The sequence below is a fragment of the Rhineura floridana genome, chromosome 1, assembly GCF_030035675.1.
Source record: "Rhineura floridana isolate rRhiFlo1 chromosome 1, rRhiFlo1.hap2, whole genome shotgun sequence".
Classification (NCBI taxonomy): Eukaryota; Metazoa; Chordata; class Lepidosauria; order Squamata; family Rhineuridae; genus Rhineura; species Rhineura floridana.
The window spans coordinates 293,848,615-293,858,251 of NC_084480.1; the positions used below are offsets into that span (position 1 = coordinate 293,848,615).

At 42.2% G+C, this 9,637-nt stretch overlaps 1 pseudogene; it reads right to left on the bottom strand.

Moving 5' to 3' along the window:
• Positions 1-1,105: 1,105 nt before the first annotated feature.
• Positions 1,106-1,224, bottom strand: LOC133375907 (5S ribosomal RNA; annotated as a pseudogene).
• Between the last annotated feature and the right edge of the window lie 8,413 nt (positions 1,225-9,637).

A 9,637-nucleotide genomic window follows, 5' to 3' on the forward strand; every position in this document is an offset into this window, starting at 1 on the left:
GTATGTGGAAGGGGTGGGGTAAGCAACTGTGACACTGGGGCAGGACAAGAGTTATGGCCTTGGATTGCCATTCTATGCAGATTCCTTTTAACATGATGCACACAGGGAGGAAGTGTACGATGATGACGATAATCACATAATTGTCTGTTATACTCACTTCCTTCTGATTACAAGTGATCGTCAGGACTGAAAGATTTCTTTAAAATCCAACCTGTGTTATGGTCAAAATGGAAAACAGCTCCACAAAGATATTTTTCAGTTTGGTGTAATTAGTATTTGCAAAAGAAGAATAGGAGGAATTAGTTATTTAAAGAATAGAAATAATCAACCAAGACAATGTAATTCCTTCTTATGTAGAGTTAGAAATTGATTAATATATTTTTGTATTTCCCCTAATTTGTAGATGAATAATATGAATGACATTGTAAAAACTTATTTGTAATGATTGGCTAATAATATTGTAAATTTAATAAAAATGTATTTTTTAAAAATTAAAACTGCTGTAATTAATAATAACATCAATTACATATGATTAATTCAAACTGCTACTATAGAATCCACAGCTGCTTCCTGCATGTTGATCAGCAATTAGTTGCTTCAATTTAACTTATATTAGTGTTCACAATTAGGGGTGTAGTCATCTAGGGTCTCAGGTGGTCTTTGACCCCTTACTTTTTTGGGAGGTAGGTCCCAGCAGAGTCCTCTTGTCTCCAGTGTCCTGTGAACCAATCAGCATGAAAGGGAAATGTGTTAGCCACTGAGAAAAGTCTTCTAACATGCTTCCTTGTCCTCTCCTGCTGATTGGAACCAATCAGAGTGAAAGGAGGTGAGACAGCCACAGAGAAGCAGAAAACAGTACTGAAACCTGGCCAGATTATTCTATAATCTTAGAAGGTTGTATAATCTTAGAAGAGGGTGTGGGTGTGAGAGGGCATGGCTGTGACTATTATGAAGGGACCCTGCACTTCTGAATTTGCCACTTTGTTGTTGTTATATGCCTTCAAGTTGATTACGACTTATGGCGACCCTATGAATCATTTGGATGTATCCATAGGGTTTTCACGGTAAGAGGTATTCAGAGGTGGTTTACCATTGCCTTCCTCTAAGCCTACGGCACCCGGTATTTCCAGGAGGTCTCCCATCCAAGTACTAACCAGGCCTGACCCTGCTTAGCTTGCGAGTTCAGACAATATCCGGCGTGTTCAGGGTAGCATGGCTGTGAATTTGCCACTACATGACTGCAATTACTTAGTAGGGAATATACACTACTTTTATGGAACATTTCTTAAAAGCAGGATAATAGTATGACTATGTCAGAATTTTCAGTTTGGATGTGGAAGTTCAAATCCCCTGATCAGCTGTGAAGCTCATTGGCTGGTTTGAGGAAAGTCATTAAGATGAAGGGCTATAGGTCAGTAGAAAGGCATTTGTTTTGCATGCATATATGAAGTCCTAGATGTAGCCCCTGGGGTATCAAGTTAAAGGATTCTGAGCCTGGAAGAACCTCAGTTTAAGGCATTGGAGAGCCACTGCCAGTCTAAGTAGGAAATGCTGGATGAAACTGACCAGTTTTACTTATTATAGGGCACTTAAATACATATAGTCACTGTCTCCCAAACTAGGCTGCAATCATATAGCCTCTCACTTTGGGGTAAGTTCCATTGATCTAAGTGGAACTTACTTCTGAATAGACATGTGTAGGATATATACATGTATAGGAGGAAACATGTATAGGATATATTGATAGGTTTGCTCTGCCAAGGCCTAAACCTTCAACCCCTGAGTTTCTCAGTAGAAGGATAGGGTGCAAATTAAGAAAAAGTAATGGGTTGTATTTGGACATGTTCACACTTCCATGCAAGTATGTGTTTGGAGGGGAGGGATCTTTGACTTTTAATGTCTCCATGGTATCCTCTCAATCCTAGTGGAGGACTTCTCCAGAGGCCGTCTCTTATCTTCATAAGGGATGGAAAACTGGTGTGTGCATAAACATTTTTTTGGCAGTTCACAACCAATAAAATTAGGAAGTAATACAGAATGCATAAAGTATGCGTTACAATTTCATAGAACTTCAGTCTTTGAATAACATTTGCTGAATGGGCATGTTGAATAACTGAGCCAGGAATTAAGAACCTGTCATTTCCTGGATGTTGTTTGACTCCAACTCCCATCGGCTCCAGCCAGCATGGCCAAGGATCAGGGATGACAGCAGTTGTAGTCCAGCAATATCTGGAGAGCCATAGTTCCATATGTCTGAAGTAAGCTAATTAAGACTACAATTCTATTCACACTATCTGGAACTAGAAGTAATTCCCAATGGACAACTCAGCAGGGCTTACTCACAAGTAAACATGCGTGAAATCTATTATTATTATTATTATTTATTTAATTTGTATCCCACCCTTCCTCCCAGCAGGAGCCCAGGGCGGCAAACAAGGCACCAAATACACATCATAAAAACAAATCTTAAAGTACATTAAGACAAAACACCATTGAAAACATTTTAAAAACTTTTTTTAAAAGGGTTAAAAACATTATTAAAAAACATATTAAGCAATTCTGACACAGACAGAGACTGGGATAGTTCTCAAAAGGCTAATCTCCTACTAAAACCAATGGGAATTTGAAGTTTTTAAGCTATTTCAATAGAAAGAGAAGACTCTTTTCAATAATAATGCCAAAGGAGCAGATCGAGTCTATGGACAGTTATACTTGCCCTTAAATCTACCAAACTGATAATTAGAGCACATTAACTGTATTTATAACCTAATGCACACCATTCTCAAGCAGAGTATTGCTAACATAGGGCTCATCCAGATGACTGTATAATGTGCGACATGATCGCTTTGTGTGTTCATTATTTTTTGGTCGTCCATATGATGCCGGGCGCTTTTGCGCATTTCCACGCAGTTAAATCTGCTTCGGCATTACCGCACAAAATGCGATTTCCTTTTTTAAATCGGGAATTATCCGCTGTACCTTCAGGCGCTCGGATGCAATACCGTGGACTTTACAGCCGTGGGCGTTTGATGGGCGGTTCTTGGGCGGTTCCCCATACCCCTTCCTCATTCTCAGCCAACCATGTATTACTGTTGCGCATGTGTGCAAATGTCAGGGGAGAGCCCGGGAAAACGGAACCAATCAGAGCAATGGTATGGTGTTGGAGGGGCTCTGCAACTTCTACTGCGCAGATGAAAAAATCTGCATTTGCGCAGAAGCAGCAAGAGCAATTTTTTTAACCAACTCCCAGAAGATGGATGAGACTGCTCTCACAGTTGCTCAGGGCTATGAAGCTTTTTAATATAATGTAATGTAATTTTTTAAAAAAACACCCAAGTGCCAGGGACTTGAGGGGAATGGCGTATGTGCGCGGCTCGCTCGCTCGCTGCCTGCCCGGCTGGTTGAGTTTGCAGTGTGTTCTTCATGCTGAATGTCACTTGAGTGCAGCTTAGAAGAGCCGCTCCCCCCCTCACACACACATACACTCCGCCCGCTACTTTCCCTCCCTGACCCTTCTGCTGCCACACACGCTGTCGTGCACACACACAGCACGTGCAGGGCCACCGAACACCAACCAGGCTCCTGGGCAACGCCAGGCAAAAGCCTATCACACGGCCGCCGCCGCCGCCGCCACCTCCTCAGCTTACCTCCCCTCCCCAAATCTTATCAATTGTCCCGAAGGGAGCTGCGGGCAGCCCACCCCTCGCGTGCGCTCCTAGGCGGGCTTGCGTTAACTCGGGGAAAGCTGGCAGGCACAGCTGGTCTCAAGCTGCAAACAGTGGAGGGAATTCATTTTACCTTGGCGTGATATACTTTATTCGTTTGGTGCCATGGCTTAACCTGCATCAGTGGCTTTAGCCTCCCCCCTCCCTGCCCCCCTCCCCCCTCCCCACCACTCCTGCAAAGACCTGCGTGCTCTGTGTGTGTGTGTTTAAAAACAATAAACTCCGGCGTGTGTTTAAGGAAAAGGGAGAGGAGCGGTCGCTTTTGCGTAAAGGTAGAAAAGCATACAGTCGCTTTTGCAAAATATCGCAAAACAAACCAACCAAAATGCAGTAATTATTCACATATAGGCACCTGGAAACACCCCCTCCCCCGCTGGCCCTGCTCCAGAGTGGTGAGCGGCAAGGGACTCCATTACAGCCACAGGAAATTTAAACTTTCGCGCTCGTACATTCAAGAGCTTGCGCCTTGTTGTGCTTTTTTGCAAAGGGGGAGAGGAGTGGACCAATTGGCTGATAGGAGGGAGTGTTATGGGCAGAAGTACAGGTCCTCCTGCTGCGTGTGTGGGTGCAAAAAAAGCATTTTTTTAATTGGGAAAGAGCGAACAAACAGGCAAAGTGAGGACTGTCAGATGATGAACCGGATATGGAAAATGTGGATTATCCCGCTCCGTTTGGATGAGCCCATAGTGTGGACAACAAGTATAAAGTAGGAGTATGTATCAGATTCAGACAAATTCCAAATTGCAAGTGAAAGTAGAGTGCCTATGAGAGAACTGGGGCTTATCATAGGTGAAGCAGGATCTGTAAGAAGCAGCATGAGTCAAAGCGGGGTCTTCTAAAGCAGTTTGTGCTGCCTCAGTGATCCAGATGTAAAAAAAGTGCTGTGGAAACAAGCCCTTGACAAAAGCATTAAATGTCTCTAAACATACCAGTTACAGTCTATTGTCTCTTTAAGTGAGGTCCAGCAGCTTTCAGCAACATAGGTTCCTTCAGAGCCCCAAGTCTGCCTCAGTAGTTTAGAGGTGAGCCTGTTATCCCTACAGGAAGTTCCAGCCTCTTTTCATCATCAGGAATTTAAATGTCAAATAATACTCCTTAGCCACTCATTTAATTAATTCTTATACGGAAAGTATAGAGTTTACTTTCTTTCTTATTCTCCTCCCCCCAAGAGCTGTGGAGTGCCACTATTAACAGTGTCGGCCTGAGTTCTTTCACCTCAGAGTCCAGAATACTTATCCCTTTGGTTTAGTTTTCATCCCTTGAGGTGGTAAAGGGTTCCAGCTTCTAGCCTTTGAGGGCTGTGGAGTTTCCCTACTGCTCCCCTTCACTCCGTTCATCTGAATCTTTAACTACTGATAAGAGTGGAGGTGCTGTTTCCATCCCTTCACAATACCAAACCATTTCTGGCCTGGCTGTGTTTTTCCTTGGCCACAAGGAGTCCAGAGACGGGTGAAAACTGAAGTCACTTGTCAACAACTCCTTACACAATCATATAAGGAAAATGCCGAGGGGAGAGGGAGAGTAAACACAAGTGTGGAAAAGAGGAGAGCTCTGTTGTCACTGACAGCTCAAGCCTGCAAACAGAGGGAATGATTTTATCTGGAAGGCAAATCCCTTTTAGTTCTACTCCTTCAAAATCAGTTTTAAGGTGCCTAGCACAAAAGCCCCTGGACTTATTTGTCTGCTATTTGGCAGTTTTCTTACCCAGGAACACCTTTCTCATAACTACAATTGTCAGACAAATTGCCCACAAAACACTAAGAGAGATCAAGCAATTCCTTTTTACCCATCCTAGAACTATAAAGGCTGCCATTGTGGGGAAACCACTGCAGCTATCCTTCTGAAATTTAGCAAGATTTGTGCCCTCAGAAGGGGCAACATTGCCTACAAATTTCATCTGATTCTACTCCAAAATAAAATAATAATAGATGCTTCTTTTTCTTTTCTTTTTTAAAATCAAACTTTAAATGTGCCTCTCTCTCTCTCACACACACACACACACTCACTCACACGCCTGGATGTATTTGCATGTAATTTGGCAGGCTTTATCCACTCTGGAGCAGCTAGTGTGCCAGCAAGTTTCATCCACTTTTGTCAAAAAGAAAAAGACATTATAGCCATTTCATTTGGGAAGGGATGATGCAGACTCAGACAGATTCTGAGCCAGCTGAGAAGCCTCTTATTGACTGCATTCTCTTATAGATGTCTTTTCCTCAGTCTGTTCTCTGCTACCAAAATAGACACTTTCACTCTATTATCATTATCATACACATATTACTACAAATTAAGGTGACAGTCCAAAACAAATGAAGAAACATAGACTATAATCCAGGGCATAGTTACCTAGTAGTAAGCCACAATGAATACAATGGAACTTACTTCAGAGTAGATTGCACCTTATATTGCAGAGGGTGTGAAAAGAAAGAGTTGCTTTGTCATTTAAAAAAATATTCTGGTATAGACAATGATTAATACATGCACATTTATTTTTAGGTATTTTTGTTGTTTGTTTGCTTGTTTATTAAAACATTTCTATGCTGCCTCTCACATCAAGTCTCAAGGTGGTGTACAAGAATATTTAAATACATACCAAAAACATTAAAATACTGGAAGACAATGCAACTGAAAACTAGGACGGAGTTAAAATTACAATATCCTGAGATAAAACAGCATCAAAAGGCCTGGGAGAAGAAATATGTTTTTTTAAACAACATCTAAGGGCGCAATCCAACTTGCGTTTGTGCTGGGCTTGGAGGAATTTGATGTGGTGGACCCCTGGCTGAGCCGGCAGGCTCCTAGTGCTGCTGGGCTTCACCGGCAGATGCCCTCATCCTGGCTGAGCCATGGCACCACTGGGACCCTGCCAGTTCAGCCAGGGGTCCACCGGGAAGCCCAGCCCTGAGCTCATTCTGGGGACATGGTGGAGGTGGAGCAGAGGGGAGGGGATTTCAGCTATAGCCAACTCCCCTTCAGAGGACCCTCACAGGTCCCAATCCAGCCAAAATTTCCACTGGCAAAAAGGTTGGCGTAGGTAAAAAAAATTACAGTGTCGGTCAGTGGGGAGCACTTACTCCCCGGTAGGAGTATTTGCTGGAGCCAGCTTTTACCTCCTGGTCTCTGTGCACAACTCTCGAATGAGCCAGCATTCAGCCAGCTTGGTGGCTCCCAAAAGGCAAGTGGATGCCACAGAGCTTCCAGCCAGCTCCTCTACCACCGTGCCCCCACCTGCTGGCTTCCCATGACTTGGATTGCTCTGCCCGTGTCATTAATGTGGGTAATTTCTTAAACTCAGAGGGAAGGTGGTTCTATTGCATGAATGCACCTGTGGAAAAGGCTTTTGTTGTAATGGTTGTTAACTGATCTTCTATAGGATGAGGAGTGATCAGGGCAACACAAATCAATCCTTTGAGTCTCTCTTTTGGGGTATGGTGAGGAAACGGGCACGTCCCATTGGTGATTGATTGTGGATAAGTTTGCTCCTAGGTACAGCACTGGAGCAGGCATGTGTATGTGTGTGTGTGTGTGTGTATGAGAGAGAGAGAGAGAGAGAGGGAGAGAGAATCTGGTTTTGAAGTGAGAGGTCACGTGCTGTGGTGCTGTGTCTATGGTGAGAGCATGAATGCAGTTCATGAACACAAATTCAGTGTGATGGCGGGTATTCTGTGATTTTTGGATTGCTTTGTTATATTTATTGTACTTTTACTGTATAATTATTTTGTATTAATAAAGCTGTTCACTGCATATTGGGGGCCTTTGGACCAAAAATGGTATATAAATAAACCATAGCATAACAGGTGAGCCTCTTTAGCTGATTGTAATGATCACCTATTAAAATGAACGGGAATGGGACATTTTCAATCAGGTAACTACAAAATATTTTATGCAGGAAATGAGAAATTAAGAAGAAATGGGGTTGCTTTAATAGTGAGAAGTAATATAGCAAAAGCAATTAGGAGCTACAACGCAAGGTCTGAGCGAGTTATATCAATGAGATTAAACAGGAAACCTATTAACAGAACCATCATCTAAGTCTTGGTTCCAACAGCAAACACAGAAGAAGAGGAATTGGAGAGATTTTACACAGAAGTAAAGGAAGAGATTGATCAAACACCAAAACCAGATGTTCTGATAATCATGGGGAACTGGAACGCAAAAGTAGGGAACAGAGAATAGGGTTGCCATATTGCCCGGTTAGCCGGGTTTTACCTGGATTCTTTGCATGCCACCCGGTGCCCGTTTAGCCCCTTAGGTGGCCCAGATTCTCAGCTGTAATTTTAAAAAAATTAAGTTTCTAGGTGGTCCGGTTCTCGAGATATACATAAAAACATCAGCTGCCCCCCTGACTGTTAAATCTTTGTTTAAACAGTACTGTATAGCACTTCGTAGCTTTAACCCTGCCCGTTCAGGATTGCAGCCAATCAGTGAAGCCAGGGTTGCATTTGGTTGACCTGAGGCAGTGTCTAGAAAACCTCATTGCAATGGCAGAAAATGGTGGTTTCTCCTCCTGTTTATCTGAAAATCTCATAAATTGGGTAGGTATATACATTTCAGGTTTTTTCCCTCTTGTGTGCAGGAGTCAGATCCTGGGCAGTGTTTTGAAAACCTCCCCAATACTTGCTTTTGTAAAAGCAATGCTAATCCCATATGCCCAGAGTAAATCCCATTGAATTCAATAGGACTTACTTTTGAGTAGACATGGTTATGAATGTGCTGAAAATCAATGGGACTTTGGAGTGAATGTAAAAAAGAATTGTGTTTGTGTTCTAACACTTTCTGTTCTCCCTCCAGACCTATTTTAAAGCAAGTAGGCAGGGCTTACTTAGGTATTACAGTTTTAATTTTGTAGGAAACTAATACTGATTTTTTAAAAACTAATACTGATTTTTCTGCAATGACCAACTGGTTTGACAATAAACTATTATATGGGCTGTATGTATTTATACATCTGCAGTGTGAGTGTGTGTGTGCGTGTATGGAATGTTTCCAACAACCCTGTGAGATAGGGTTGGAAACCAAGGCAGCTCACAACAAGAAATAAAGCCATTTAAAATCCAATAACCATAAAAACAAGTATAAACAGTTGCAAAACAGCGTAAAGTGGCATGATTCGGAATTTTGGGTTGTGTGAATGAAGTTGCTTATCACTTGAGGTTGCATTTCTGTCCCTGTTTGGGTAAGTCTCACTGAATACACTGGGACTTGCTTCTGAATAAATAAACCTAGGATTGCACTATAAATATCTTTACAGTTTATGTAAATAATAAATATATTTGATAGTCATGCTTATATAAATATTTCTTCATTTATCATATTTTTGGTTTTTGGTTAGGAATCCTGACTGGTTGTGAGATGCTCAGTTTTCTGCCTTACTCATAGGAATGTTGTTGTGGTTGGTATGGTGTTGCATTTAAGAAATCATGGTATGAAATGGCCTGAATCAGTATAAGGCAGATTCCTTGGTTCCTAAAAGTGGGAAGAGACTCAAGGGCCACAGTGACTCCAACATTTATTTATGTATTTTTATTTACAACATAATTAGAGTAAAGCTAAAGAAGAACAACAAAACAATCATAACGCCAAAATACAATTTAAATAACATCCCAGAAAATCCCCAGATTCTACAGTTTCCAGAGTTACCTGAAAAGAGGGATTGATTGTTAAAACACTCTGGGAATTGTAGCTCTGTGAAGGGAAGAGGGCATCTTCTAACAACTCTCAGCATCCTCAACAAACTACAATTCCAAGGATTCTTTGAGGAAGCCATGACTGTTTGAACTGGTATCTTAGCTCTTTAAATGCAGTGTGGATATGGCCCGGGTGGGTGGAGCAAATGGTAGCACCAGTGGGCCATACTTGGACCCTGGCAGCCACTTGAGAAGACAGTGTGCTGCTATGGGCCTTGTTTGCTTTCA